This window comes from Pongo pygmaeus, chromosome 2 (genome assembly GCF_028885625.2).
Source record: "Pongo pygmaeus isolate AG05252 chromosome 2, NHGRI_mPonPyg2-v2.0_pri, whole genome shotgun sequence".
Lineage (NCBI taxonomy): Eukaryota > Metazoa > Chordata > Mammalia > Primates > Hominidae > Pongo > Pongo pygmaeus.
This window is the reverse complement of record NC_085930.1, coordinates 202823694-202839460: the sequence shown is the minus strand read 5'-3', so window position 1 is coordinate 202839460 and position 15767 is coordinate 202823694.

The window sequence follows — 15767 nt, the reverse complement described above, 5'->3', positions numbered from 1 at the left end:
TTTGTTTTGTTTTTGTTGTTGTTGTTGTTTTCTTTTGAGACAGAGTTTTGCTCTTGTTGCCCAGGCTGGAGTGCAATGACGCGATCTCAGCTCACGGCAACAACCTCTGCCCCCTGGGTTCAAGTGATTCTCCTGCCTTGGCCTCCTGAGTAGCTGGGATTATAGGTGCCTGCCACCACACCCAGCTGATTTTTTGTATTTTTAGTAGAGATGACGTTTCACCATGTTGGTCAGTCTGGTCTTAAACTCCTGACCTCAAGTGAGCCATGCACCTTTGCCTCCCAAAGTGCTGGGATTACAGGCGTGAGCCACCGTGCCTGGTCAAAAGTGATAATGTTTTAGAAACAGTAACAAAGTTTGCGAATGTATGTTCAGCTGCATTCAAAGCCATCCTGGGCCACATGCAGCCTGCAGGCTGCAGGATGGACAAGCTTGATTTAGAGCATCCATTTATATGATGCTCTAGACCAGGAAAAATAGATATGGAGAGTGGGGAGGAACATTGGGGAACTTTCTAGAAACATGGAAACATTCCATATCATGATAGGAGTCTCAGTTACATGAACACATCCATTTGTCAAAATGTATAGTGAAGATTTGTTCATTTAAAATTTTAGATTTGTATATGTATATTTTGCATTAAAAAGCTATGAAGAATGATTACATGAGGAGGATGGGAAGTGGGTAGAGGTTAGATGAAGCAAGAATCACAAAATGTTAATAACCATGGAAGCTGGCCAGTAGGTATATGAGAGTTCATTATACTTTTCTGTTCACTTTGCATGTATTGAAAGTTTACATTAAACATTTTAAAATGTATCTTTTTTTGGTAAAAAAAAAAAGATACAAAGAAACATACAGAAGAAAAATGAAATGCACTCAACAGAAGGCAGCCTCATTAGTATAGAGATGAGGAGCAGAAAATGAGCATAACAGGCAAAGAGCCTTGTATGCTGTGTAGAATTTATTCCAGCTTGTATTCGTTTCCTATTGCTGCTGTAACAAATAACCCCAAATTAGTGGCTTAAAACAGAACAAATTTATTATCTTATAGTTCTGAAGGTCAGAAATAAGAAATGGGTCTCTAGGGAAGAATCCTTTTTTATTTTTCCTTTTCCAGTTTTGAGAGGCCGCCCACATTTCTTTGCTTGTGGCTCATGTCTATCTTCAAAGCCAGCAGTGACTGGTCAAATCTTTCTAACACCACATCACTCCAATGCTAACCCTTCCGCCTCCACTTTCCACATGTAAGCATCCGTGTAATTTGATCTGCCTACCTAGATAATCAAGGATAATCTTCCTATTCTAGGGTCAACTGGTCAGCAAACTTAATTACCCTTTGCCACCTGCACAGCTTCTGATTAGGATTCAGACTTCTTTGTGGGAAGCGTTATTCTGTGTACTACACAGCTCCAGTGAAATTATTTTAATGATTTCTTTCTGATATGGAGTGTGTGAGTGTGATGGGTTAGGGAAAGGGGAGGAAAGAACCAGTTTATCCAGCCACACCTGGAACTAGCTATAGTTTTAAAATTGTACTTCTCATCTTATTTAGAAATCCTCTATATTTATCATTTTTTAAAAAAACAATTTTTATAGCTTTTGTGCAATCTACTGCATGTCACAAATTTTGTTTTGTTTTGCAGTGACACTTTTGCCTTTTCTTGCTTTTTAAGTAGTTTTAAGGATTTATTCTTGAATTATAAAACTCAAAATATTTCCTTTACTTATTTTTATTGCTTTCTGTGCTTGTATCTTAGAGGTCAAGCTTCTTTCATTATATTGAATATGCCAACTTATTGTCTGATTTTTTTTCTTGTCCCTGTAATAAATTCAGAGATACAATCTTCCTTCGGATCTTTCTATTATAAGAACTATTATGATTACATGCATTGTAAATACTGATTTAGTGTGTCAAGTACTAGGCTACTCCTCTACATATGAGATCTATTATTTGATACAATATTTTTTACAGCCATCATCTTTTTTTTTCTTGTCATCCTACTATTTATTTATTTATTTTATTTTATTTTTGTTTTTTGAGATGGAGTCTTACTCTCTCACCCAGGCTGGAGTGCAGTGGCATGATCTCGGCTCACTGCAACCTCCGCCTCCTGGGTTCAAGCGATTCTCCTGCCTCAGCCTCCCGAGCAGCTGGGATTACAGGCGCCCGCCACCACTCCCAGCTAATTTTTGTATTTTTAGTAGAGACGGGGTTTCACCATGTTGGCCAGGCTGGTCTCAAACTCCTGATCTCAAGTGATCTGCCTGCCTTGGCCTCCCAAAGTGCTGGGATTATAGGCTTGAGCCACCGCACCCAGCCCCTTCTTTATTTTTATGTGGTAAAGTACGTATTGACCGTAACTATGCCCTTCAATTCTGCTCCATAGTGATTATTCCTTTATGGTTCTGGCTAGAGAGTTTTCATTGTTATACATATATATTTTATATATATAATATATACATATATTATTAATATATACTTATAAGTATATACATGTATATATTATATGTACATATATAAAAGTATACATATGGCCGGGTGCGGTGGCTCAAGCCTGTAATCCCAACACTTTGGGAGGCTGAGGCGGGTGCATCGCAAGGTCAGGAGATGGAGAACATCTTGGCCAACATGGTAAAACCCCATCTCTACCAAAAATACAAAAATTAGCTGGGCGTAGTGGTGTGCGCCTGTAATCCCAGCTACTCTGGAGGCTGAGGCAGAAGAATCATTTGAACCCTGGAGGGGGAGGTTGCAGTGAGCTGAGATCGTGCCATTGCACTCCAGCCTAGGCCACAAGAGGAAAACTCCGTCAAAAAAAAGAGAAGAAAAGAAAAGAAAAGTATACATATGTAAGTATATATGTGTATATTTTATATATATATATTTATATATGTATATATATATATATATGAAAGTCTTTTCAGGTATTTTAGTAATTAATTAGAAAATCTGCACCAGGGACTGCTAATCTAACATGTTATTGACTGAGAACATGTGACCCCATTGTCAGCATTCACACTGAAGCCTTGCTTCAGCTGTACCAACTGCTGAAGTGAGATGCATTCTCAGTTTATGTTATGTTTTCCAGACTTCTCTTTTCTGTCCTCATCGAAAAGACAGCCAGCATTTGTAACCTTGCCTTGGGGATGTTAGCAGGAGAAATGCTGTCAATTCAAGGCTCTTCTGGTTTTATGAGAAAACCAGGTTTTGCTGGGAGGCCTGGAATAGAAGAGGGGGCCTTGGAGAAGCAAAACTGGGAGGAGAGACATTCCCAGAGATCAGGAAGAGGTAAGTGTTTTCCCTTAAGTGTCCCTTCCTAACACTCTCTTGAGAGGTCTCAGGCTCCTGAATAATTCCTGCCACCTAAACAGAATCAGATTCATCAGATTCAAAGGGATTAGGAATGCTAGGAATTTGGGGGACTTCAGAGACTACCTGTGACTACTAAGCATAAGGAACTATTTTCTAGGCACATGGTTATTATGTCCATTGCATTTGTATGGTGGAAACACTATACATATAATGAGGTGCTATTGCACGTCTCTTTCTAACTCTGCGTTCAGTGACATGTTGCTGGTATAGCTTGAAACTAGTCATGGTGGCAGTATTTCCACCATAGAAATCAGCACGCACTACAAATCAAGGCTTGATTTGTTTTTTGTTGATTGTCTATCCTTAAGAAAGTGATGGAAAAAAACACTACAGATTAAATTTTAAAGTGTGTTCTGTCTGTGGTTTTACATTGTGAATAACATAGAGAATTGAGACAATATTCTTTTAGTATTTGAAAACTATTATCTAATTCAGTAAAGAAGTCTTGCACATCATCATTAATTTAAATTTTCCTAATGTACATTTTCATTGTTTTACTTTTCCCTTACTCACTAATGTATAGGAAAATACAACCCATATTCATGTCAGAGCTAAACTCATAGGTTAACAATGGGAGCAACTTCTTTGTTGAAATAGATAGGATTGATAGTAATGAAGCATTTATTCATAGTAAAATTTATAAGAAACTTATGCATATGAACACACCATTTTTGGAAGAGCCAGTTGTTAAACAATTACCCATACACCATTGTTTGAGTAGCACACCACTGCTTTTCTTCACTCTGTTTCAACCTTCCCATCATTAAAAGCTTTTGCAATTTAGTTTTTTTTTTCTGTTTTGAAGTTTCTATGCCTCTTACAATTTATAATCTTTTAAGCCAATGTCATGTTCAAAATTGTACCTTCCCTTTCCTCCCCACTCCCCAGTTCTGAGGTTTTTCTCCCCCTACTTGCAGGTATTTTTTGCTCCACACTCTGGTTCATTTCCTCTTTGCTTCTGTTTTAGACTAAAAACATAATCCCTACCTTCATTCTATTCTGTAACTTGGCCTGTACAATAAAAAAATATATATACTAGGCTTTGGGTAATTCTGCATGGTGATTCTTCTTAGTAGTACGTATACTAGCTTGCTGGCATCCTCCTCTGTCAGAGTGAGTTGAATTGTGTGCCTTGTGGAAGGACCAGCTTCCCACATCTTTGCTGCTCATTGTCACAGGCTGTTGACAGTCTCCTTCCTCTCTCCTACTTTGTATGGTCCTAAGAATCCTTGGTGGTAGGAAGGGCTAAGATAAACCAAGTTGAGGCTATATCCTGCTACAACTGCTATAATCCTGGTCCGACTCACAACCACCACCAGGACAATGGGACTTACTATCTCCCAGTTTGGAGGCCCACCTAAACAGCAGTGGTGCTTGCATTTAGAGAAGGCAAAATTAATCCACTTTCAGTAGTCAATTTACCAGGGTATATCAGCAGGAGAGGTTGTAGGAATCCACAGATCTCAAGAAGCTCTTAATAAATAGATTGGATTCACATATTTATATAAAATAAACACACACGCTAGAACTTCTTCCTTTTTACTTTAACATATTCAGTTTGCCACTTTGTTCCTTAACTGAAATAAAATTTAGGGTGAGATTTAGACAAGCAGAAAGAATGGGGAAGAAATACTGGAAGGATATGTGTGGTAGATTTGAGGTTCAATGCCATTTTAGGCATGTCCTTCTGTATCATTCTATTACCATGATGTTATGATATTTGCTAATATGTGTATCTCATTATAAAATTAGTTAATGTATGGGTACTTCGAGTAGTGCTTGGCACATAGTGTGCATTCAATGATTGTATCAGTTGAGATAGAATGGGATATGCACTTGAGCTGGAGACTCAAGACCCAGGTTGTTCCCAGCTACACCATCTGAAACATGTGGCTTCCAAGGTCACTTTGGAGAGCACAGAGGATTGTCTGACATGATTTGTAAGGGCTGGCATAGAAATGACTTACTTCATTTCTCCCCACATCCTGTGGGCCAGAACCTAGTCATATGGCCAATTTAACCATAACTAAAACTGGGAACAATAGTGGAAAACACAGAGTGATGTTTAGACTGCCTAACTCTGCCACCAAAAGCACTACTTATAGTAAGAATGGGAATATATATATATATACACATTACAATACATATATATTCCTATTGCAGCAGGTTTGTTTCCAGAACACAGGTCTCATGAAAACTACCCCTAAAAGCCAAAATGGGAAAGAAAAAGACTCATATCAACATTGTCACCATTGGACACGTAGATTCGAGCAGGTCCACCACTACTGGCCATCCAATCTACACAAGTGGTAGCATCAAAAAAGAACCACTGAAAAATTTGAGAAGGAGACTGCTGAGATGGGAAAGGGTGTCTTCAACTATTCCTGGGTATTGGATAAACTGAATGCTGAGTGTGAATGTGATATTACTCACCATTGATACCTGCCTGTGGAAATTTGAGACCAGCAAATGACTACCACTGATGCCTCAGGCCACAAGGACTTTATCAAAAACATGATTACAGGGACATATCAGGTGGGCTGTGTTGTCCTGACTATTGCTGCTGGTGTTGGCAACTTTGAAGCTGGTATCTCCAAGAACAGACAGACCCGTGACCATGCCCTTCTGCCTTACACACAGGGTGTGAAAAAACTAGTTGTTGGTGTTAACAAAATGGATTCCACAGAGCCATCCTACAGCCAGAAGAGATAGGAGGAAATGATTAAGGAAATCAACACGTACATTAAGAAAACTGGCTACACCCAGCCACAATAGTATTTGTGTCAGTTTCTGGTTGGAGCGGGGAGAATGTGGAGGTCTAATGTCCAAGCATAGGAGAAGATGGGTGTCCAGCTCCCGTGGGGAGAAAGAGGGAGGGGAAGAGAGAGAGAGAGAGAGAGAGAGACAGAGGGTATTTTCCTTTCCTCTGCCTTTTTGTTCTATCCAGGAACTCGGTGACTGGATGGTGCCTGCCCACACTGGGTGAGGGCAGATCTCCCTTACTCAGTCACTGCTTCAAAAACCAGTCTCTTTCGGAAACATCCTCATGGATATACCCAGAAGTAATGCTTTACCAGCTGTCATGCTATCTCTTAATCCAGTCAAGTTGACACATAAAATGAACCACCACACTCTCTATAATGGGAGAATGACCTAATTTTATTTTTCCTACTGAGAGAACCACCACCAAAATGGCAGCAATTGCTTTCCAGAAACCAACTAAATGAAGGTGTAGAGTTAAAATTAAGTCTATTTAAATAAATGCAATATAGATAGCTATATAGATAGATGTAGATATATAGATATTTTTGAGATGGAGTCTCGCCCTGTTGCCCAGGCTAGAGTGCAATGGTGTGATCTCGGCTCACTGCAACCTCCCCCTCCTCGATTCAAGTAATGTTCCTGCCTCAGCCTCCCGAGTAGCTGGGATTACAGGCACACACCATCACATCCAGCTACTTTTTGTATTTTTAGTAGAGACAGGGTTACACCATGTTGGCCAGGCTGGTCTCGAACTCCTGACCTCAAGTGATCCGCCCACCTCAGCCTCCCAAAGTGCTAGGATTACAGGAGTGAGCCACCACACCTGGCCCAAGAAATGCAATATTTGTTATGCACTTGAGTTTGCAGTCTGAAAGTTGAGAATTTACTCCATTAAAACATATTCTCTATTCAGAGAGAATGAAAGAGATTGAAGTGTTTTTGATTTTCAGAACTGTTTCATGGAAGTGTTAATAAAGCCTCACTGTTTGAAAGCACTGGAAGAAAAGGTTATCATGAGATGCAGTCTTCTGTATGTTACATTGCAACATAGAGATCTATTTGATAAAGGGTGGACTTGAAAATGAGTCCTACTTCATCAGCAAAGAAGTCACCAGAATGACTGTGCTCTTGCACTCACCTTCCCGGTGCCTCAGGATTACAGGTTTAGAGCTTCTAGTTCCACTATAGCACAGTGTAGACAATATGGTTTCCTAATAAAAAGTTTTCAGCAAAATGTAGTACAAATGCAATGTTAATTGTATACATTGTGTAATACAAATACAAAATACAATGTTCTATTTGTACTTTTATAAGTTCAGAGAAATGTATTCATTTTCTTTTTTTTTTTTCTTTTTTTATTATTATTGTTATTATACTTTAGGCTCTATGGTACATGTGCGCAACGTGCAGGTAAGTTACATATGTATACATGTGCCATGCTGGTGCGCTGCACCCACCAACTCATCATCTAGCATTAGGTATATCTCCCAATGCTATCCCTCCCCCCTCCCCCCACCCCACAACAGTCCCCGAAGTGTGACGTTCCCCTTCCTGTGTCCATGTGTTCTCATTGTTCAATTCCCACCTATGAGTGAGAATATGCGGTGTTTCGTTTTTTGTTCTTGCGATAGTTTACTGAGAATGATGATTTCCAATTTCATCCATGTCCCTACAAAGGACGTGAACTCATCATTTTTTGTGGCTGCATAGTATTCCATGGTGTATATGTCCCACATTTTCTTAATCCAGTCTATCATTGTTGGACATTTGGGTTGGTTCCAAGTCTTTGCTATTGTGAATAATGCCGCAATAAACATACGTGTGCATGTGTCTTTATAGCAGCATGATTTATAGTCCTTTGGGTATATACCCAGTAATGGGATGGCTGGGTCAAATGGAATTTCTAGTTCTAGATCCCTGAGGAATCGCCACACTGACTTCCACAATGGTTGAACTAGTTTACAGTCCCACCAACAGTGTAAAAGTGTTCCTATTTCTCCACATCCTCTCCAGCACCTGTTGTTTCCTGACTTTTGAATGATTGCCATTCTAACTGGTGTGAGATGTTATCTCATTGTGGTTTTGATTTGCATTTCTCTGATGGCCAGTGATGGTGAGCATTTTTTCATGTGTTTTTTGGCTGCATAAATGTCTTCTTTTGAGAAGTGTCTGTTCATATCCTTTGCCCACTTTTTGATGGGGTTGTTTGTTTTTTTCTTGTAAATTTGTTGGAGTTCATTGTAGATTCTGGATATTAGCACTTTGTCAGATGAGTAGGTTGTGAAAATTTTCTCCCATTTTGTAGGTTGCCTGTTCACTCTGATGGTAGTTTCCTTTGCTGTGCAGAAGCTCTTTAGTTTAATTAGATCCCATTTGTCAATTTTGGCTTTTGTTGCCATTGCTTTTGGTGTTTTAGACATGAAGTCCTTGCCCATGCCTATGTCCTGAATGGTATTGCCTAGGTTTTCTTCCAGGGTTTTTATGGTTTTAGGTCTAACATTTAAGTCTTTAATCCATCTTGAATTGATTTTTGTATAAGGTGTAAGGAAGGGATCCAGTTTCAGCTTTCTACATATGGCTAGCCAGTTTTCCCAGCACCATTTATTAAATAGGGAATCCTTTCCACATTTCTTGTTTTTGTCAGGTTTGTCAAAGATCAGATAGTTGTAGATATGTGGCATTATTTCTGACGGCTCTGTTCTGTTCCATTGATCTATATCTCTGTTTTGGTACCAGTACCATGCTGTTTTGGTTACTGTAGCCTTGTAGTATAGTTTGAAGTCAGGTAGCGTGATGCCTCCAGCTTTGTTCTTTTGGCTTAGGATTGACTTGGCGATGCGGGCTCTTTTTTGGTTCCATATGAACTTTAAAGTAGTTTTTTCCAATTCTGTGAAGAAAGTCATTGGTAACTTGATGGGGATGGCATTGAATCTGTAAATTACCTTGGGAAGGATGGCCATTTTCATGATATTGATTCTTCCTACCCATGAACATGGAATGTTCTTCCATTTGTTTGTATCCTCTTTTATTTCCTTGAGCAGTGGTTTGTAGTTCTCCTTGAAGAGGTCCTTCACATCCCTTGTAAGTTGGATTCCTAGATATTTTATTCTCTTTGAAGCAATTGTGAATGGGAGTTCACTCATGATTTGGCTCTCTGTTTGTCTGTTATTGATGTATAAGAATGCTTGTGATTTTTGTACATTGATTTTGTATCCTGAGACTTTGCTGAAGTTGCTTATCAGCTTAAGGAGATTTTGGGCTGAGACAATGGGGTTTTCTAGATATACTATCATGTCATCTGCAAACAGGGACAATTTGACTTCCTCTTTTCCTAATTGAATACCCTTGATTTCCTTCTCTTGCCTAATTGCCCTGGCCAGAACTTCCAAAACTATGTTGAATAGAAGTGGTGAGAGAGGGCATCCCTGTCTTGTGCCAGTTTTCAAAGGGAATGCTTCCAGTTTTTGCCCATTCAGTATGATATTGGCTGTGGGTTTGTCATAAATAGCTCTCATTATTTTGAGATACGACCCATCAATACCTAATTTATTGAGAGTTTTTAGCATGAAGGTTGTTGAATTTTGTCAAAGGCCTTTTCTGCATCTATTGAGATAATCATGTGGTTTTTGACTTTGGTTCTGTTTATATGCTGGATTACATTTATTGATTTGCGTATATTGAACCAGCCTTGCATCCCAGGGATAAAGCCCACTTGATCATGGTGGATAAGCTTTTTGATGTGCTTCTGGATTCTGTTTGCCAGTATTTTATTGAGGATTTTTGCATCAATGTTCATCAAGGATATTGGTCTAAAATTCTCTTTTTCTGTTGTGTCTCTGCCAGGCTTTGGTATCAGGATGATGCTGGCCTCATAAAATGAGTTAGGGAGGATTCCCTCTTTTTCTATTGATTGGAATAGTTTCAGAAGGAATGGTACCAGCTCCTCCTTGTACCTCTGGTAGAATTCGGCTGTGAACCCATCTGGTCCTGGACTTTTTTTGGTTGGTAAGCTATTGATTATTGCCAGAATTTCAGCTCCTGTTATTGGTCTATTCAGAGATTCAACTTCTTCCTGGTTTAGTCTTGGGAGGGTGTATGTGTTGAGGAATTTATCCATTTCTTCTAGATTTTCTAGTTTATTTGCGTAGAGGTGTTTGTAATATTCTCTGATGGTAGTTTGTATTTCTGTGGGATCGGTGGTGATATCCCCTTTATCATTTTTTATTGCATCTATTTGATTCTTCTCTCTTTTTTTCTTTATTAATCTTGCTAGCGGTCTATCAATTTTGTTGATCTTTTCAAAAAACCAGCTCCTGGATTCATTTATTTTTTGAAGGGTTTTTTGTGTCTCTATTTCCTTCAGTTCTGCTCTGATTTTAGTTATTTCTTGCCTTCTGCTAGCTTTTAAATGTGTTTGCTCTTGCTTTTCTAGTTCTTTTAATTGTGATGTTAGGGTGTCAATTTTGGATCTTTCCTGCTTTCTCTTGTGGGCATTTAGTGGTATAAATTTCCCTCTACACACTGCTTTGAATGCATCCCAGAGATTCTGGTATGTTGTGTCTTGGCTCTCGTTGGTTTCAAAGAACATCTTTATTTCTGCCTTCATTTCGTTATGTACCCAGTAGTCATTCAGGAGCAGGTTGTTCAGTTTCCACGTAGTTGAGTGGTTTTGAGTGAGATTCTTAATCCTGAGTTCTAGCTTGATTGCACTGTGATCTGAGAGATAGTTTGTTATAATTTCTGTTCTTTTACATTTATTGAGGAGAGCTTTACTTCCAAGTATATGGTCAATTTTGGAATAGGTGTGGTGTGGTGCTGAAAAAAATGTATATTCTGTTGATTTGGGGTGGAGAGTTCTGTAGATGTCTATTAGGTCTGCTTGGTGCAGAGCTGAGTTCAATTCCTGGGTATCCCTGTTGATTTTCTGTTTCGTTGATCTGTCTAATGTTGACAGTGGGGTGTTAAAGTCTCCCATTATTAATGTGTGGGAGTCTAAGTCTCTTTGTAGGTCACTCAGGACTTGCTTTATGAATCTGGGTGCTCCTGTATTGGGTGCATATATATTTAGGATAGTTAGCTCTTCTTGTTGAATTAATCCCTTTACCATTATGTAATGGCCTTCTTTGTCTCTTTTGATCTTTGTTGGTTTAAAGTCTGTTTTATCAGAGACTAGGATTGCAACCCCTGCCTTTTTTTGTTTTCCATTTGCTTGGTAGATCTTCCTCCATCCTTTTATTTTGAGCCTATGTGTGTCTCTGCACGTGAGATGGGTTTCCTGAATACAGCACACTGATGGGTCTTGAGTCTTTATCCAATTTTCCAGTTTGTGTCTTTTAATTGGACCATTTAGTCCATTTACATTTAAAGTTAATATTTTTATGTGTGAATCTGATCCTGTCATTATGATGTTAGCTGGTTATTTTGCTCGTTAGTTGATGCAGTCTCTTCCTAGTCTCGATGGTCTTTACATTTCGGTATGATTTTGCAGTGGCTGGTACCGGTTGTGCCTTTCCATGTTTAGCGCTTCCTTCAGGAGCTCTTTTAGGGCAGGCCTGGTGGTGACAAAATCTCTCAGCATTTGCTTGTCTGTAAAGGATTTTATTTCTCCTTCACTTATGAAGCTTAGTTTGGCAGGATATGAAATTCTGGGTTGAAAATTCTTTTCTTTAAGAATGTTGAATATTGGCCCCCACTCTCTTCTGGCTTGTAGGGTTTCTGCCGAGAGATCCGCTGTTAGTCTGATGGGCTTCCCTTTGATGGTAACCCGACCTTTCTCTCTGGCTGCCCTTAACATTTTTTCCTTCATTTCAACTTTGGTGAATCTGACAATTAATGTGTCTTGGAGTTGCTCTTCTCGAGGAGTATCTTTGTGGCATTCTCTGTATTTCCTGAATCTGAATGTTGGCCTGCCTTGCTAGATTGGGGAAGTTCTCCTGGATAATATCCTGCAGAGTGTTTTCCAACTTGTTTCCATTCTCCCCGTCACTTTCAGGTACACCAATCAGACGTAGATTTGGTCTTTTCACATAGTCCCACATTTCTTGGAGGCTTTGCTCGTTTCTTTTTATTCTTTTTTCTCTAAACTTCCCTTCTCGCTTCATTTCATTCATTTCATCTTCCAGGGCTGATACCCTTTCTTCCATTTGATTGCATCGGCTCCTGAGGCTTCTGCATTCTTCACGTAGTTCTCGAGCCTTGGTTTTCAGCTCCATCAGCTCCTTTAAGCACTTCTCTGTATTGGTTATTCTAGTTATACATTCTTCTAAATTTTTTTCAAAGTTTTCAACTTCTTTGCCTTTGGTTTGAATATCCTCCCATAGCTTGGAGTAATTTGATCGTCTGAAGCCTTCTTCTCTCAGCTCGTCAAAGTCATTCTCCGTCCAGCTTTGTTCCGTTGCTGGTGAGGAACTGCGTTCCTTTGGAGGAGGAGAGGTACTCTGCTTTTTAGACTTTCCAGTTTTTCTGCTCTGTTTTTTCCCCATCTTTGTGGTTTTATCTACCTTTGGTCTTTGATGATGGTGATGTACAGATGGGTTTTTGGTGTGGATGTCCTTTCTGTTAGTTTTCCTTCTAACAGACAGGACCCTCAGCTGCAGGTCTGTTGGAGTACCTGGCCGGCCGTGTGAGGTGTCAGTCTACCCCTGCTGGGGGGTGCCTCCCAGTTAGGCTGCTCGGGGGTCAGGGGTCAGGGACCCACTCGAGGCAGTCAGCCCGTTCTCAGATCTCCAGCTGCGTGCTGGGAGAACCACTGCTCTCCTCAAAGCTCAGATGGAAATGCAGAAATCTCCCGTCTTCTGCGTCGCTCACGCTGGGAGCTGTAGACCGGAGCTGTTCCTATTCGGCCATCTTGGCTCCTCCCTATTTCTCGTATTCATTTTCTCAAGATCACAAAGTGGGTTGGTGGTATTGTTAGGTGTTCTGTGAGTTTTGAGCTGGATTTTAAAGGACGAATGTGAGATTTAGATAAAGAAAAGGTGAAAAGGCATCTCAGAAGAAAGAATGGTGAGAATAAAGGTGCAGAAGAAAGAAAACCATTTGCCAAGTATTCTTAGGGCTCAATAAGCAAATCATTTGCCTGGATGAGTAGTGGGAGTGACGACTGGAATGTACGTCCAGAACAGATCACAGAGTGCTTTGAATGATGTCAAATTATGTTTGGATTTGTTTTGAAAGCTAATGTATGCATAATTTCTTTGCAGGGAAGCACCATAATCCAAATAGGAAGTTACTCTACCAGTGGATGTGTTGGTTATAGGTGGAAGACTAAAACCAGGAGGCCTGTTAGGAGGGCAATGTATTTATCTAAGTGTATTTTGACTTGGATTACTATTATGGAGTCAACAATGACGCTGAGGTTTTGAGCTTCGTGGATGAATTTTCACTCTCTCATGTTAAGGCCGAAAGATATTTATATGTTTTCAAAATGAAACTTTGAGGTCCTGCTTCTTTTTCTTTTCTTTATTTGGAAGCATCCATTCTATCTTGATTGCTAGAACATTCATCCTTCCTTTATTCCAGCTGTGTCTGTGCCAGTGGTGGAGGCACCCATATCTTCATGGACCATTCTGTAGGATGCTTTTATGAGTTGTTTTTTTTTGCTTAGCCTCCAGTTCAGGTTCTTCAACCCTTCCAGAGATTCTATGAGCTGCCCACTATTACCTAATACATTCCTTTTCTGCTCAATTTTTCCAGAATTAGTTTCTGTTACTTGCAATTAAGAACTTTAACTGATTAGTTTTTCTTATTTGATGCCGTAACCCAGAGGTTAATTAGAATCACCCTCTTCCCAATAATTTACATAAGATTGATTCAAGCCGCATTCCATGCATCATGGACAGTCTAATGTCTTCCTCAAGATTCCTGTACATTCTGCAGGGGGCTTAGACTCTCATGGACACCTTTGATTCAGATCTTTGGCTTCCTCTAAATCAGGGTTCCTCAATCTTGGCACTGTTGACATTTTAGGCTGGAAAATTCTTCCTGGTGGATGGCTAGCCTGTGCACTGCAGGGTTCTTCACAGCATCCCTGGCTTCTGCCCACTTGGTGCCAGTTGCTGTCCCTCTTCCCTGCCCCATCCCAGTCCCCGTCCCAGTCAAGACAATCAAAAGTGCCTTAGGAAATTATCAGGTATTCCTTGGGGGGTAAAATCACTTCTGGTTGAAAATCACTATGTCTAAATTAATTCAGTTTAGGAAATGGCATCTGTTATCCTTCTTCTCTACCAAGTCAACCTATGAGTGGAACTCAGATACTTAAAAAAATTTCCACCTAAATTTAAAAACAAAACAAAAATGTCACAAAAGTTATCTATACTGGTAGCAAACTTTATGGAAATTTTGGAGAAATAGAGATTTTCAGGTATTTTAGTAATTAATTAGAACAACTGTGCCAGGTACTGCTAATCGAATAGAGATTTTCCCCATGGATATACGATCAACATCAAATTTGTTAGATGCCTGTGTTTTTAAAAAGTCTTTCAGTTATTTTTGAAACTTGATCTCTGTTCCCTGGCCACATTTCTTGCCTCTCCTCCATTTCTCTTCCCTTATTTCTACTTGCTTCTCTATTCTCTGCTCTTTCCTACCTCCAAATTCCTGTGCAATTCAAATTCAAAGTGGTTTGATTATATCTTTTATTTCTCTTTGTCAACTCATCCCCTAGGGTCTCACCTTCTACTCCTAATGGGCTTTTCAAAGTATTTTCCTATGCAGAAAAGCCTCCTCCTCCATAGTAATTCTAGAGACATCTATGATGATAGTTAAAGTTTAATATGGCTGCAGTTCTCACTATAGCTCCTCTTATATAACCACAAGGATAGTACTAACCCCTTTTACAGGAAGGAAACTTCCGATTATCTGTTGCTGCATGACTAACAACCCAAAACTTAGTGGCTTAGAACAACAACCATTTTATTATATCTCTCTTCAAATGGCATATCCACAGGGCTAGCTTGAGCTTCCTCACAGCAGAGCATTCTCAGACTAGTTCACTTTTGACAAAGTGGACTCCTAGAGAAAGTATTCCAAGTGACAGGAAGAGCATTCTCAGACTAGTTCACTTTTGACAAAGTGGACTCCTAGAGAAAGTATTCCAAGTGACAGGAAGTGGAAGCTGCCAGTCTGTTAAGATCTGAGCCTTAAATGTCACTGGTGCCATATTCTACTGGTCAAAGTAGTCACAGAGGCTTCCAGATTGAAGGGGACGTGTGGTCATCTTTATTTTACCATTGTCTGCCCACTGGCTACAAATTAATCACATTACTCCTGCATGCAAATTACCCTCTTGCTTCATACTCACCGACCACCCCTCTCCCCACACACACCCCTCTTCAACACACACACATTTTGTCCCATTACAGAATCAGACTCAGGCTTGAGATCTAGGTTTTTTGTTTTGTTTGTTTTTTGATGGAGTCTCACTCTGTCACCCAGGCTGGAGTGCAGTGGCGTAATCTTGGCTCACTGCAACCTCCCTGCCCCGGGTTCAAGTGACTCTCCTGACTCAGCCTCCCAAGTAGCTAGGATTACAGGTGCGTGCACCACACCCGCCTGATTTTTGTGTTTTTATTACAGACAGGGTTTCACCATGTTGGCCAGGCTGGCTTCGAACTCCTGACCTCAAGTGATC